The sequence below is a fragment of the Phalangium opilio genome, unplaced genomic scaffold (assembly GCF_054372755.1).
Source record: "Phalangium opilio isolate 3A_F unplaced genomic scaffold, DU_Popi_V2 ptg000003l_1, whole genome shotgun sequence".
In the NCBI taxonomy this organism is placed as follows: Eukaryota; Metazoa; Arthropoda; class Arachnida; order Opiliones; family Phalangiidae; genus Phalangium; species Phalangium opilio.
Window position 1 is genome coordinate 8,611,744 of NW_028324145.1, and position 15,838 is coordinate 8,627,581.

Here is a 15,838-nt window from a genome sequence, read left to right on the forward strand (position 1 = left end):
ATTACTAGTCGGCCGCTTTACGACAATAACAATTTAATTTAATTACTTAGTGTCGCGGTGTTGTAAATGTTATCGGATGTTTGAAAATTATTCCAAACACTGAATTTAGCCTATAATTTTTTCTCGCGTTTGGCAAAATCGATAGCGGGCAGTGAGTGAACACAGACGACCGTGGTGGATCAAAGTATCGGATTTGAAAATTAAAGGTCTACGCGCTCGACGTGTTTTATTGTTTTTTTATATCACGTGTTACCAATTCACCCAATCGGCCGTCCCCATTTTCGCGATCCGGGCGTTCCGGATTGGCTAATTTTACCGGCTAGTTTTCGGAAGCCAAGCTGTAATATTCTTTTTTTGACTCTCGCCTTTTTCTTGCGCCAAATTGAAGGAGAGAATACAGCTCGAGTCTGGAGACAGTCGGCTGTGGTTATGCCGCGATGCGGGCGTTCGAAATGTGTTGCCAAGAATTATCCAAGTCTATTCGCTCAATGGACATCATACAAGACGTGAACCGAGAGGAACATCATCTAAATTAATCAGGTAATTAATATAATTAAGTTATTCATTATTACTAACCCATAATATCGGTAATTAAAAATATAATACAAATTATAAGATGTCAGTAAGGCTTTTCTGGCGAAAACCCCATATATATATTTTTAAGGCTCTGTAAGTCTATTAATTTAAATATGATTTAAGTTGTCATGATAAAGATATTGTCCTTAAGTTTAAGTTAAATACGTTGAAATAAAAATAGGTTAGATTTCAGTATCACTTTGAAACATTATAACGACGCGGTAAACCTTTAAAAAAAAACTTAAAATATTTAAATTTTATACTATAAACAAACAAAGTGGTAATAAACCACACAAGGAAAACCCGTTTAAATATTTTATTAGGCAAGTATTAAAAAATTTAAATACATTAACGTTAACAACCATAATTAATGGAACTGTAATATTCTGTATGAGTATATTGTGTTTGTTTTCTTGATAAAAACCACGTTTATTTCGCTGTCAATAACCTTACCCGTAACACGATCGTGTTCGAACCTTAGTGTGTGTTTTTTTAGGACAAGTGAAAACGGAACTAATGTCACAGGTGTTTTATTACGTTAATACGTACACGCTCACGTAAAATCTAATTTGCGCTGTGTACCATGCCATACTTCATTATATGTTGACGTTTTTTTACCGAAAAACAGAACAAATGGTGGGAGGTGATGGACTTTACGTGGTTTAAAAACATATCTTGCCAATAGTTGATGTTAATAATAAGTTATATACAATTATTAACTTCTGACAATAGTTTCGTTTCGTTCTGTGGTAGATGTATTTTGATTTTTTACTGCGGGTTTGGGGTGAACATTTTCTTTCGTTTTTTTACTAGATTTTAATCTAAGGGATTAATATTTAATAGGCTTGCCTTTAAAAACGAGTTTTTCTTTATTCCTGGATGAAATTATCAACGGTTAAAGTCCACCAACCTTAAATATACAGGGTTTTCTCAAAAAGGGGGCCGATTTTTAGACGAAAATGTAGCTTAAAACTTCTATGAAATTTTATCGCAATTTCCACCGTTTACAAATGAAATTGTTTTACGGATGACCCCTCAATTAAATTAGAAATAATTGTCTGTTTAGTTTCTTATTTAAGTTTAAGGGGTCATCCTTAAAGCACTTAAATCATAACTTACAACGGTGGCCCTTACTTTAGGCAAAACGTAATAGACGTTACATTTTTGACCAAATTTGATTGTCCACTGTACTTCGGTGTATACCACTCTTGTAACAGTCACCCAACATTTTTGTAACACCCTGTATATATAGCTAATAATATTTCAATAGCGAAAATGTGGTTTTTGTGTCGTATTGCGTACATTTTTGTGTGGCCGAACTGTTTTTTATTTTATTATTTTTTTTTTTTTGAGATTATCGAGTTTTCGAAATGTAGATTGTTTTAAGTGCATTTAAAAGCCGCCACTCTCTGATTATATTGTAATCAAAACCTACGTGCGATATCTCCAAAAAGAATAAGAAAAAAATTGTTGCCCTAAAGGTGTTGTGAAACTACTTATAAACAAATCCAGTCTCCACGTTAAATTTATGAATTGTCTGTTAAATAAATATTAAAACAATTCTTGGAAGATGTATTTATTTTTAACAATTTTGATATTTATTTAACTAGGCCTAACTTCTCATAAATTATTTAACGTACATGGAGACCTGATTTCTTTATTAGCAGTTTCACAATCCCTTTAGGACAATAATATTTTACACGCTTGGAAGGGACTTAATAACGCAGTTTAAACGATAAAATACTGGCATTTGAAGACTGCAATGCGCGCAAATAAAATTAAATCAATCGATGTCGGACTCGTAGTGAACACGCAAATTAATTTTATGCTAGAATTCAATTACCATGGAGCAATATTTACGGAGATTTAGATGCAGTATAAGCTCTAGTATAAGTCGCTCCAGGGAAACTTTATCACTCCGCTAATATTACTCCATGGCAAATAACAACTGAATAAAACTATGCCTACAACTAAAAATATGCGTACCACGTGATAGCCAAAACCTTCATTTCACACTCCCTTTAAATTAAATTTTCTAACCAAACATTTCAAGACTTATAATTGACCCCTTTTTTAAATGAAACAAAAACTTTGATCTTGATAATTTTTTTTTTCGATAGAATTTCTTAATTACAGGGGCTGAGCTAATCTTGCTTAATCCCACCAGCTTTAATTTTTGGTTTGGTAATAATTAATGATATATATCCCTCTCTCTCCCCTTTGTAATAATAATATTATTATTATTCTGTCTTAATTAGAACGTCTTAATTACGTTTTAGTCTCCACCCTTAATTTTATTTTAAAATTCGTGATGGTTGACTGGGAGGTTTTCTAGATTAAAATATTCCGCCTTTTAACATTTGCCGCCTGGTTTATGATTTCGATTTTTTTATATAGGCATATATAAATATATGTATAAATATATATATAAAGTGCCACAGTGGGTGGGGGTGTTAGAGGGTGATATTTTTATAGCCTTAAGCGATATAGAACCTTATCGAAAGAATATCGAAGTTTAAAGTGATATTAAAGTGTGATTCATTAATTAAATTTAATATATAAGTAAAATTTTTCTTGGGTTTTAATAAATTTTGGAGGTATTTTAAATTTGTACTGAAAGTCTTCAGTTTTAAATTTATTCTGGGGTATTATAAATGATTAGTTTAAATTTATTCTGGGGTATTATAAATGATTAGTTTAAATTTATTCTGGGGTATTATAAATGATTAGTTTAAATTTATTCTGGGGTATTATAAATGATTAGTTTAAATTTATTCTGGGGTATTATAAATGATTAGTTTAAATTTATTCTGGGGTATTATAAATGATTAGTTTAAATTTATTCTGGGGTATTATAAATGATTAGTTTAAATTTATTCTGGGGTATTATAAATGATTAGTTTAAATTTATTCTGGGGTATTATAAATGATTAGTTTAAATTTATTCTGGGGTATTATAAATGATTAGTTTAAATTTATTCTGGGGTATTATAAATGATTAGTTTAAATTTATTCTGGGGTATTATAAATGATTAGTTTAAATTTATTCTGGGGTATTATAAATGATTAGTTTAAATTTATTCTGGGGTATTATAAATGATTAGTTTAAATTTATTCTGGGGTATTATAAATGATTAGTTTAAATTTATTCTGGGGTATTATAAATGATTAGTTTAAATTTATTCTGGGGGTAATTTAATTTAGTTTTTAATTTATTCTGGGGGGTAATTTAATTTAGTTTTTAATTTATTCTGGGGGGTATTTGAAATGTTTTAGTTTTTAATTTATTCTGGGGGGTATTTGAAATGTTTTAGTTTTTAATTTATTCTGGGGGGTATTTGAAATGTTTTAGTTTTTAATTTATTCTGGGGGGTATTTGAAATGTTTTAGTTTTTAATTTATTCTGGGGGTATTTGAAATGTTTTAGTTTTTAATTTATTCTGGGGGTATTTTAAATGTTTAGTTTTCAATTTATTCGGGGGGTATTTTAAATTTTAGGGATAAATCAAAATTTTAGTTAAATTTCGTTGAAGAAAGGAATATTTTTGGAACTTGAGTTGGTTTAGTCTGAAGGTGTTCATTCAATTAAAAACCCAAATAATATTGTTTGGTTAGGTTCCTTACCCCTTTAGAAAAACGATCATAAAACACACATTGATTTAGAATTCTGTACAAATACCATTTTCTGTAACGAACTAATTTTCGGGGCGGTATTTGAGCGCTTTATTAATTAGTTTGATTTTTTTAATAACAATAATTATTATTTGCCTCTTATTTTCCCTTTGTGTGGCTGAATTTCCAAAGCCAATATTAAGGTTAATTACATTATCAATCAATTCCATTCCTTATTTCTCCATCGTATTAATAATTCAAATATTTAATTATTTTTCTCATGCCTCCATTAATTACGTTGTTTAATATTTTTATGAATAATTAAATTTTGATAGCTCTTCCTCAAACCTTGTTTCAAAATTGCTTAAATTTAAAATTGATGGCGTTATTCCAGAGCTTAGATACTTGCGAAATTTATTAACAGTTTTGTTATTCAAATTAAAATTTAATGAATTAATAGTTTATTATTTCATTTTTGCCAAAATAAATTAAGAAGATTTGTTAATTAGAATTTTCAGAAAAGTATCTATCTTACTTCGCGAGGAATTCTTTTTCATGTTTGTTAAAATAACAGTTTAATATAGACCCCTTTTGGGACACAGTGTCGTCTGCTTTACTGTTTGGTATGTGAACCAAAGACGCTAGATAGGGCTTCAATGTTACTAGTCCACTTAAGTCCTTTGTCCATATATCCATCAATGTTTAGTTTTCTTAAGAAAAGGTGCACTGGTCAAATACCTGACTCTATTTTACCCTCAACTTTTGAATGGAGTTGTTTATCATTGTTATAATATTGGCGTATCGTGATTGTTCTATAATTAATATAATATCCCAAGACAAGCAACTTCTAAAAATAATTCTAAAATTCTAATTATCATTGTTACCTTCATTTATAAATATCTTAACCTTCACGTATTGAATGTAGTCGATACTAATTTTGACGAGGGACAGATCTCTTTATGTTCGTTGAAGAACCATTACTCTTACGTAATACCAATAGTAATAAGTTTATAAGATTTGTTTCATAAGTATGACACTACCTATACTTAATTCGTAATGCTAGAGACTTACAGTTCGGGATAGTTTCCGAACGACAAGCGAGAATTGATGTACTACACTCGGTGGTTAATTTTGCAGACTTCCATCTTCCTATTTAAGCATGGTTTTCACTTGGCGTAAATCACGACTTTTCGCCCGACGTCAAGCGACAACCGAAAAAAAGCCTAGTTACGCTGGACAGAAATTACGTTGAGTGTGGCGATATTAGCTTTCTATTTTTTCGGCCGCGTTCAACGTTAACGCTCAGCGCGAGCCAATCAGCAATAAGCTAGAGTCGTGACGTCATTTTCGCCCACGCGTGTTCGGAAGAGGCCGTCCGCGGTCCGCCATCTTTTTATTTATTTCTATCCTAATCGAGTCAGTTACTAATACAAATCCCTGTAAATACCGAGGTTCAATGCTGAAAGGTTAATTGAAGAGGTTAGGAACAATACAAATCTATATGATATTAGAAACAAAGATTGCAAAAAAAAAAAGACAATAGATGGACCGCAATTAGTGCAGTGTTCAGTTTATCTGTTAAGCCTTGGTTCCATTATTTGCGGGAACTACGCTAGGTGAAAACGCTATAACGCTGAGCGACAACGTAAAAAGCAAATCTGACGTTTGACGTCCAGCTGCAAAGTAGTTCTTTTCGGTCAAGTGAAAACCATGCTTTAGTCTGTACAAAATCCTTGACAGCGTCTCACCAGGCGTCGCTTTACCTCGAAACTATGACCTACGTCACTCACTTCATGACAAGCTCCAGTTTGTAACCAGTGACAAACTTATAGAACATATCTTATAAACTTATGCTAAAATATATTTGGAAATCATTTAAGAAATACCACCACTCCCTAGTGATTTTGATTAAAATTAAAATTTAAAATCGCCAAACTAAGACACCTTTCTTTTCCAATAAGTTCAAATTAATTTAATTTCTTTAATTAGCCACTATTAATAAACTAAACTAAACTAATAACTACATCTTTAATAACATCAATATAAGCACGATAAATATATTCTAGTCACGATTTTTGCGTTTTTTGCTGCTAAGTTTGTGCTATATAAATTTAAATGCCCCGGATCGTGATTGAATCATAGACCACCTTAGTCGTCGAAGTTGCGGTCATTTTATTAACCCCCAAGAACTTCCATTTAAATCCTTCTTAAATAAGTTCGTGATTGCAGAAGAAAAAAATAACAACCGCAATGTACCATATGAAATGAATTCGATATTCAATAATGAAATATATTTTTCATTAAAATTATTGTCATAAATTCGTAATTTAATTATGTGACCGTAATTCAAGTGTAGTTTTCGTTGTAGAGAAAGCTGAGGGTGTACGAATAGGTAATGTAATGTTTAACCTTATAGATAAGAAAATCGTAATTGAAGACTTGTCTTGAACAGAAAGAAATATTTTAAATGCCCGAGGTGTTGAAAAAATCAAAATATTTAAAAAGAAAAAAGAAAGAAACTTGAAAGTTTAATGTGTTTTCGATTAAACATAATCAATTATACATTTATGAATTATTTTTTTTTCTTCTTAAATTGAAAATTATCAATTTGAGGTTAACCATTAAGATGGAAGGCGCAAATGTTTTTTTATTTAAATTTTAATGTTTAAATCAATTTAAACATTTTTTCTTCAAACTTACACTCAATCTTAATCTCGTGCTAGTGCGTTGACACCCCTGTATTAAATTATAGATAGTTTTGAGTATTGAAGCGAATAGAATTTGGATAAATCTAAAAAAATGCGCGAAAAAAGTGGATAGGGCGTCTTTCCCGCCAAATTTAATTACATTTCCCGCTCCCAGATGCATTTTTTTGCATCCATTGCAATTTCCGCCCTTTTCTAATATTCCGATAAAATCCATTGAAACGTCGACAGTTTTTCGATTTTACTTGTTTCTTTTCAAAGTAACAATGAAACGTAATTTCATACAGAATTTTCTGAAACAAGATCGAATTAGGCTTAGGTATTGTCAGTTATTTAGAGTTAGGCTTGGCAAGAATTATGTTTGGCCTTTATAACATTCGAATCTGACGATAAGAAGATTTGACTGTGCAAGATTCTGTGTTTCTTTTCGTCTTTAAATCATTCAGTTTCAAAGTAACAATGAAACTTCATTTCATACCGATTTTTCTAAAATAAGATTGAATTAGGCTTAGATATTGTCAGTTACCAGAAGTTACTTAGAGTTAGGCTTAGCTAGAATTATATTTATCCTTCATAACTTTCGATTCTGACGTTAAGAAGATTTGACTGTGGGCGAGTCTGTGTTTCGTTTCCTCTTTAAATCGATATAAACAGGAATGCATACAGCTAATTGGATTCATTGTGTACAGCAATTTTCTCAACATATCTAGGCGGACTTTGAGGGAGGAGCTAGACTAATCATTATGTGTGACGAATTTTACCTCGCGAACAATCCATTTCGCCTCACGCCTTGCGCGTGTCTGACATCACGTTTCTACCAACCAATGGAATCTCGGTAAGAAAGGCCTCAGAATTATAAGGCGTTACGCGGATTGTACTGAAGCCCGGCCCACAAAACTCTGGTAGAAGCTAACATGGGATATTTGGGGGCGCAATAATTCTCAGTGGCTGTATGTATTTCTGATATAAACAAATGTCTGTTGTTGCTAGTCAATTCTAAACATACACGATGTATACACACGAAGTTACTAAATAATATTCGGAACAAACAAGGCGTTGTTAAATAATCGAAGCAATTTACAAAAAAATATTGTAAACTAATTAGCATTATTTTCTCGTTGCCAAAAGAAAGGGTTAGAAAACAATAACGATGGGGGAACATTTTGCTTCTGAAGGGAGAAATGTCCTCTAATAAATAAAATGGCTTTTAGAATTGGGGAGGTTGCGTAAGGCACGAGCGATCTGCTTTTAGTCTGTTTTTATCGTTACAATTTTAAGCCAAAAAAATATTTAACGAAACACTCTACTTTTTCCAGCTGAAAAACTTTAAAAGCCTTTTGCTTAAAATTGATGTTGATTTTTTTTCTTTCCCCTTGCCCCTCCTGATCTACCCAATAAGCTTGAAACTCTTCCTTAACCTGGTATACAGGGTGTTACAAAAAGGGATGTATGGGTTATATGGGAAATCAATTGTGAGTCGAAAATTTCATAAACTTCTATCAGCGATTTTGCCACAAGGGACACTCTAAACTAGTTAAGATTTTAGTACGTGTTTTAGGGATGACCCCTTAATTACATTAGAAATCATTGTCTTTTAATTTCTCAGTTAAATTTAAGGGATCTTCGCTAAATCACTCCAATGATAACCTTAAACAGTGTCCTTTGTGGCAATTAATATGTCATAGAAGTTATATTTTCTGTCTCAAAAAGCATTTTCTTTAATTTAAGGGGCCATCCGTAAAACACTGCAATCATAACTCTTACTTAAACTGTGTCTCTTATTGCAATTACTACGTCATAAAAGTTACATACATTTTCAACTCAAAATTGATGTCCCAAAGACTCATCCCACTATACTTCGGTCCCAAAATTACCCCTTTCTCGCATCACCCTGTATATGTGGTGGCTACACATCTTTGCCACTGCGCCGTGATGTCCTATTTCAAGGGGAGGTTGGGGAGGGGGCTGGCAGCGTTGAAGAAGGGGATGCTAGAGCGGCTGGCTAGAGAGTATCGAATAGAGAGGCGGAAAAAGATGCGGGAAGAGAGAGAGAGAGAGAAAATTCCTCCGTTCCTCTCTCGGTATGAAACTGATCAATGATGGGGGAGAAGAACCGGGCACGGGGATCGAGTATAGGGATTGTAAGAGGCAGTTTTCTGGGTAAAGCGTCCCCTCTAGCGGGATTTTTGCGGTGGGAGACTAGTTTTTGCGCACTGTGTGTGTCTCTAACGACGTTATTATGCCGTTTTCTACGCATTTTTATACTGGGCTATATATATATATATATATATATATATATATATATTGACCGCTCCGTTTTTTCAAAGCTATCCCATCCACTATCCTATAACTGAATTATGATGTATTTGCTTTATATTTTCCAATGCTTGTGTTATGGTATTTATTATTATTTTTTCTTTGAAGAAGAATTGGTGTTTTATCATTAGGGGATTCTAATTTTAATTAATTTTACCAAACTATATGAATATTTATTCTAAGACACAAATTTATGGGTTGTTTATTCATCTTTATCTATGTAAGTCGGTAACTTAACTGACTGACTGATAACTAACGACCAGGTCAAACCGCTTTATCTAGAAGGCTGAAATTTTGCAGGGACGTTACTCTTAAGTAATAGGAACGCGCTAAGAAATATTTTTTCAATCCGCCGCCATCTTTAAAAATGGCGGCCAGAATTGTAAAAAAAAACTTTATGGAATAACGTTGATGTTGCGTTTCAACCGATTTCACTAATATTTACTAAACTGCTTACCTATATCCTATAGACGGGCCTTATGGTAAACGTTTGAGATTCGATTTATAATACGCCATCTTTTAAAATGGCCGCCGGATAACTAATAACAAACGTGCAACGCCGCGGGTCTTTGCTACCAGTTTCAAATAAATTCGTTGTTTTTTCAGCCTTTAGTCTTAGCTGTTTATTATAATGGTTTATCTCGACTTTCTCCCAAAAATATAACAGTTTATATTAACTTCGATTGAAATAAGTTAAATTTAATTTCAAATTAAGGTTCCATCTGGAATCCACACCACCTTTTTTTTTACTATTAGTATTATTTTAAACAAAATTTAGGCTTAAGAAGTGACTGAACTTTGGAAATAGTAGTTTACGTAAAAATCTTAGTTCAGAGAAATGTTTGGATAAACTTTAAAATTCCACCGTATTTGTACAAAGAATATACGGTAAAAAAAGCAAGATGTTTTTGGAAGATAGTGATGGATGTGTTTCACCTAGCTTTCCCCGCTTAAAATATCTTTTATTTTTAAGCCTTGGTTCACCCCTTTTTTTCTACGTCTTTCCAATAATTAGTTTTCAAACTCAACTACCACTTTATTTATCCACGTAATAAGTGAAGGGAAAAAGAAAAAATGATCCGAGACAGGAATATTTCCAAAATCAACAAAGAGTTCTAGATAGCTAGATCTTGGAAGAATTTATTTCAATTTACTTTTAGTATCGTACTATTTTATCAAGATTCAATATTAGGCTTAGCGTATGTTTTTAAGATATGTTCCATGAGTATGGCACTACCTATACTGCCGATAAGAAGTGATATCTGGTTTACTAGGGAGAAGGTATAAATTCGCCACATTTCTAGCTTTATCTCCAGTCCAAATGTAGGTCCGGAGTTAATCCCGCCACTAAATTACAACCAGCATCTCATTGGTTCTTGAAAACTCACGTCAGCACGACGTGAATGACGAAAATTACGTATTTGCCGACTGAGGAGAGGCGAATAGCACGGCCTCCTTTTACGTCCCCCCTTGTATTTTGAAAAGGGGACTGGGACTATGGCACGCGAATGCTTAGGCCTTCTCCCTAATAAATTAGATATCACTTCTTGGTAATACTAGCTCTGGACTTGCAGCTCGAGCTAGTTCGAGAACGAAAAGCGAGAATTGAAGTCCTACACTCGGTAAATTTTGCAGGAGTTCCATCTTCCTATTAATCTGTAGTAAGCCTTTGACAGCGCCTTACCAGAATCTATGAACTACGTCACTTCATGACAAGCTCCAGTTTGTAACCAGTGACAAACTTATGGAAGGAACATATCTTATAATGAACTTGTGCCTTTCTTTTATATGACATAATATTCATGGGGGTATTGTTTTAATTCGCGTCGCTGTAGAACTAAGAAAGAACGGGATAAAGATTTTAAGTTTGCCAAGCACGAATCGTGAACGGATTGCTCGGAGAGATCCCATAAGTTTTCTTAAAGATCCGCGTCATAGACTATTTCATTGAGAAACTGTAGAATTTCCTCATTCCCTCGTACCTTTCTAGAAAACTTGGCGAGGTTGTTAAAGTGGCGCGAAACTTAAGTATAATTTATCGTTAAAACGGTCTACCTAGAATCACATCCCTTAAACCTCTGGAGTCTTGAATGCTCTTCTTTCTCTTTAAATTGAATTCCTTCTGGGAATTATATTACAACGGAGAAAAATTTGGCGGGAAAAAAGGCTGCCAACTTTTGCGGTGTTAGAGCGAGAGGTGAAAAATCTCGTGCAAGGTTTATTTTTGACGCAATCTCGTGGAGCCTTTACGTCTTCGTGTTTAAGTGAGGAAAGGCGGGAAACTAAACTGAAACTCGAAGGAACTTTTGGGAAGGAAATTGCTAAGCCTAAATTGCCAGTTTTCACTCTAAGTAATAGTTCCTCCTTTTCCCGCGCGAACCGCATCAAATAATGAAATTCTTTATTGAAACACAGTTCCCCCTCTTTTCATCCATAGATATCAGAGATGGAAACTCAAAAGCCTCGAAACTCTTATGTTTTACCCGCGCTGTGATGTTGAATTTAGGCTTAGAAAATCATGAGTTTTAATACTGTAGAATGGTAGAGTTTCACCCCGGAAGTAGCCTATTTAAAGTTATTTTTTATTGTTACATAATCTTTACTCGCACGTAACAACGTCTGTATCCCAGATGTTAAAACACTTAAAATATTTTGTAGCACGCTGTTTTATGAGCCAGGTGTTCGTTTAGACCCAAGTATAATTTCAAAACATTTTTATGTTGAGAAACATTGAGAACATGTGGATCAAAAATGTATATGAACTAATCATGTTACAAAAGGAGTTTCAGGGCTAACTACAGTCCAAGCCTATTGACACTTGCACGAGGTCAATTTGAAGGAATTAAGCCTAATTATAGTCCGTTTTTTAGTAAAATTTAGGCCTAACATCCATAATTAAATACATAATGTTCAACACAGGATTTTTATATATGGCTAACAACATTTTATGCACATAGACACTAGCACGTGTTCAATCTGAAGGAATTAAGCCTAATTCTGATCTACTTGAAGTAAAATTTAGGCCTAACAACCTCCAATAACTTAAAAGTAAATATAGTGTTAAACATACAAATGTCTGCAGTTAGGGACGAGGTGCCAAAGTTCTATTCAACAAATCAGTCCTAATTCTTAGAATAGGCCCAGAAGAAACTAAACACTCTTAAAACCAACTCCTCTTTTTTTACAACGCACCCAAATTTATCCAAACACCGTAACAAATCAAGGAACGAAGTACAAAGACCCCTTTTGTGTATACATTTTTCTTTTCAAGTATGCCCACTTGAGTTGGAAATTCTATAACATCTCTTAACACGGTCGTAATTATGTCTGGTTTTGCTACGAGACGTTGTATGTTCAGTATATTATTTTCCAGAACACGACGTTCTCTTGTTACCCCGAGCTAATAAATCAATAGGTCATATGGTCTATTTTACACCTACAACGTTGTAGGTAATAACGCCTTAGAGAGTGTATAAATCGTTTCAAAATTATAAGGTATAGAGAGAGAATCGAGAAAAGCCAATTATATAGCTATGGGGATAGTTATTACACCCTTCAAAACTTGCTATCTTTTATTTTTCTTTAGATATAGCTAAGCCTTTACGCCTAGTAATAGTGCGTTTTTCTTTATAGCTAAAAATAACTCGCAACTGTAATAAACGTCTTTCAGATACTTTTCACCCTATTTTTTTTATCCCAATAGCGAAGCGGCCAGTTCAAGACCGATAACAAAATTTGAAGTATCGACATTTTGCCAGACTCGTAGCGTAGAACGTATAACGGAGAAACTCGAGGTAGAGAAACCAAAAGCCCATAACTAGAAGGTGAAATATATTTTTTTGCGTCAATAGGGGCTTTGCAATTAGGGCTTAACTCCGCCCCCAGCGCCATTATGGTATTTTTTTTTACAGAATGAAATCTATATAAACCCCTCCTCCTGGTATGTGGAAGGTAGCGTGACGTTGCATGACGTAGTAATGCCAAGTGCCTGTATATATAAGCAGGACAGAAATTTATAGATTTTAAATAAGCAAGGATGAATAATTATGAAGAGCTCCACCCCAGTATAGAGTGGTACTGAGAGGGAGGAGCTACGGGGACGTGACGTCAATGTTGGTTGTCTAGATTGTGTGGCCTGAGCTGACGACATCCAATATGGTCGCCATAACCGAGGAAAGAGATAGGAGTATGTGACGTCACGAGAGAGTTCGTAGTACCAGACTATAAGTGCCTTATTGACTCTACGTTATTATGACGTTGGAATGTCGAAAAAACCTCTCTTGGAAAGTTAATGAGACACGCCCCTTCTTCTCCTCCCTCCCCTGTTGCGGTCACGTGAGAGAAAATCGCGCTCCAAATAGCCCCGTTAGTCATTCCCGCTTCTTAGCAATAAATAAATTCCTGGTGTGAAAGTTATGGCAAAATTTGGATTAACTGTTTTTCACTTATCTGTCGTTGCAAACCGCTCAAACACTATAAAACTTAGCGAAGTATTTTATTCATTGGATTAACACCGAGTGTTAACCTTACACCCTCATCTTTGTTAAGTATTTTTAACCCCTAGGCGTTATGAGTGCAGTTTTGTTAATTGCAAATTAACTTATATATTTATATGGGTGCAGGTTTTACGGTTTTTGGGGTTGGGTAAATATTTGAGTGTTTCAGGTAATTTAGAATGAGGAAAACCCCTATAATTAGTGTGTCTGTGTGTGTATACTTACTCTTAATTTGTTTAAACATGGGCGTGGTTAATTTCTGCCTTAACCCTTTTAAAAGAAAAAGAAAATAGAAGTATTAATCTTCAGTCTTTCAGACCTAGAGGGTACGAAAAAAAAAATAGCTTTTGAAGCAAGCGTTCCAATTAAAAAGTTTCAAACTTCAAATTGCACTTTTCATTAGCGAATATTTTTCTTGTTGCAGTCACGTACTTTGTTTTCCATTTACAAGAACTTCCACTCTCTAATCTCTCTCTCTCTCTTTTTTATTTTAATTATTGCAAGTTTCGGTCGGTTTTGAAGGGAAGGTGAAAGGTAAACGATAGAATTTTATTTCTGCGATGTGTCTTAAATTTATGGATAGTTTTCACTGTTAAGGCTAGAGAAACTTCCTTCCCCCTCTATCTGTCTCAGCTTTAAGTGAAGTACCGTGTTCTCACGCCCTCTGTGAGCCAATTTAGTCAAGTACTGATTCAATTTCAAACTGAACTGCCATGCCTTTCTCTCTGTTGATATCTTGGCTCACAAGCGGCGTGTCAAAAGTGGGGTAGGTCTAAACGTAGGCGTAGGCTACTGGAAGTTTGGTTAACTGTTCGTGTCTTATAGTTGCAATACGCTCTTTGGAATGCAAGGGACCCACCTGTAAATATACATAGTTCCCATGCTAGGAGGATCCATAAAATTTCCAATAGGAGGCCTGGCTTTAGCCTCACCTACTGTTGCAGGCCTCCTTGTGTAACACCTGAAGCCTGGCCTCCCTGTGTAAATGGTATGGATCCTCCTAGCATGGAAACTATGTATACTAAAGGTTTAGTTTGTGTCAATACCTCTAAGTAGGTGAAGCCTTGTTATTGGTTCAGTTAAAGAATCAAAAACTAGACCCCTTTACTTTGATCCAGTTTTCTTGACTTCCAAAGTTGGTAAGACTTCAGAAGGTATAAGACAGTTTACTATCACTTTAAACCCGATATTTTCACGACATATCATATCATCAATTACACATTCTCCCCTTTTACATAATATATCGACTCGGATGAAGACAGAAATAATTTATTATCCCGAGAAGCGAATGTGTCAACACCGCAATTCCCCTTGGAGTTACTCTTCTCCGTCCTCCATTATATCTATCCTACAACCATTTGCCAGGACACGTTTTAACCTTGGCCAAGGCTTAGGATACACGGAGACTGGAGAGGGATACAGAGAAAAAAAATTATTCTTGTTATAGAGGCACTCTTTCAAAATAAGTTGTAAATATTATCTGCGTCGTATTTTTTGGCAATATTTACGATAGATTATACCGTATAGCTGGGTTCTTCTAGATAACAAATAACACAACAAATCTACACCGATTCTATAGCTTCGATGTCAGATTATGAAAGGGATAGCGTAAAGGATAAAAAATTAATTGAGGAAATGCCCGTAAAGTTGTAGGGCTGTATAATACCAAAGGTTGATAGATAAAAACATTAAGTGTACTGCGTTCGCAGTTCCCATCATTTGGCTGTTGGTGCCGTGTAAAATGAGAAGCAAAGGACTCTCCTCTCCTCTCCTCTAAACCCATAGACGAACCAGGCATCCAATCAGAAGAGGTTTTTGGAGGTCAACCTTTCATAAACAATATGGTGGTGATCCAAAACTCTTAGATGTAAGTAAGGGGGAAAGACACGGGGGTAAAACTTTACCTTCCATCTCGCTTTCGGCGCCTGCGCTCTAGGCGTTTTGGGTCCAGAGAGTGCGCAGAGACGGCTGTGGGTCAATCCCCTTGTATGTCTCGATACTGAGAGTTGCCTACCCCCTTTTTTACATCGAAGAGGCTTAATCTTGGTGCTATTATGAGCGTCTTCACGCCTGTTCCCTGTGCTACGGTCGTAAATGTAATCATACGCAGGGGGGGTCGACACTACTCTGAGG

At 34.6% G+C, this 15,838-nt stretch overlaps 1 protein-coding gene across 5 annotated transcripts in view; it reads left to right on the plus strand.

Annotated features, from left to right (window-relative positions):
• The first annotated feature begins 140 nt into the window (after positions 1-140).
• LOC149717581 (cGMP-specific 3',5'-cyclic phosphodiesterase-like) overlaps positions 141-15,838 on the plus strand; it is a 45,607-nt gene continuing 29,909 nt past the window's right edge. Inside the window, exons 1-2 of one of the 5 annotated variants that reach the window (XM_089840162.1) lie at positions 145-540; positions 12,913-13,033. The gene's annotated coding sequence lies outside the window, so the exon portion shown is untranslated. Of the gene's footprint in view, positions 541-12,912; positions 13,034-15,838 lie in introns of all 5 variants that reach the window. The other 4 variants (XM_089840171.1, XM_089840177.1, XM_089840167.1 and 1 more) reach the window with 4 other exon arrangements.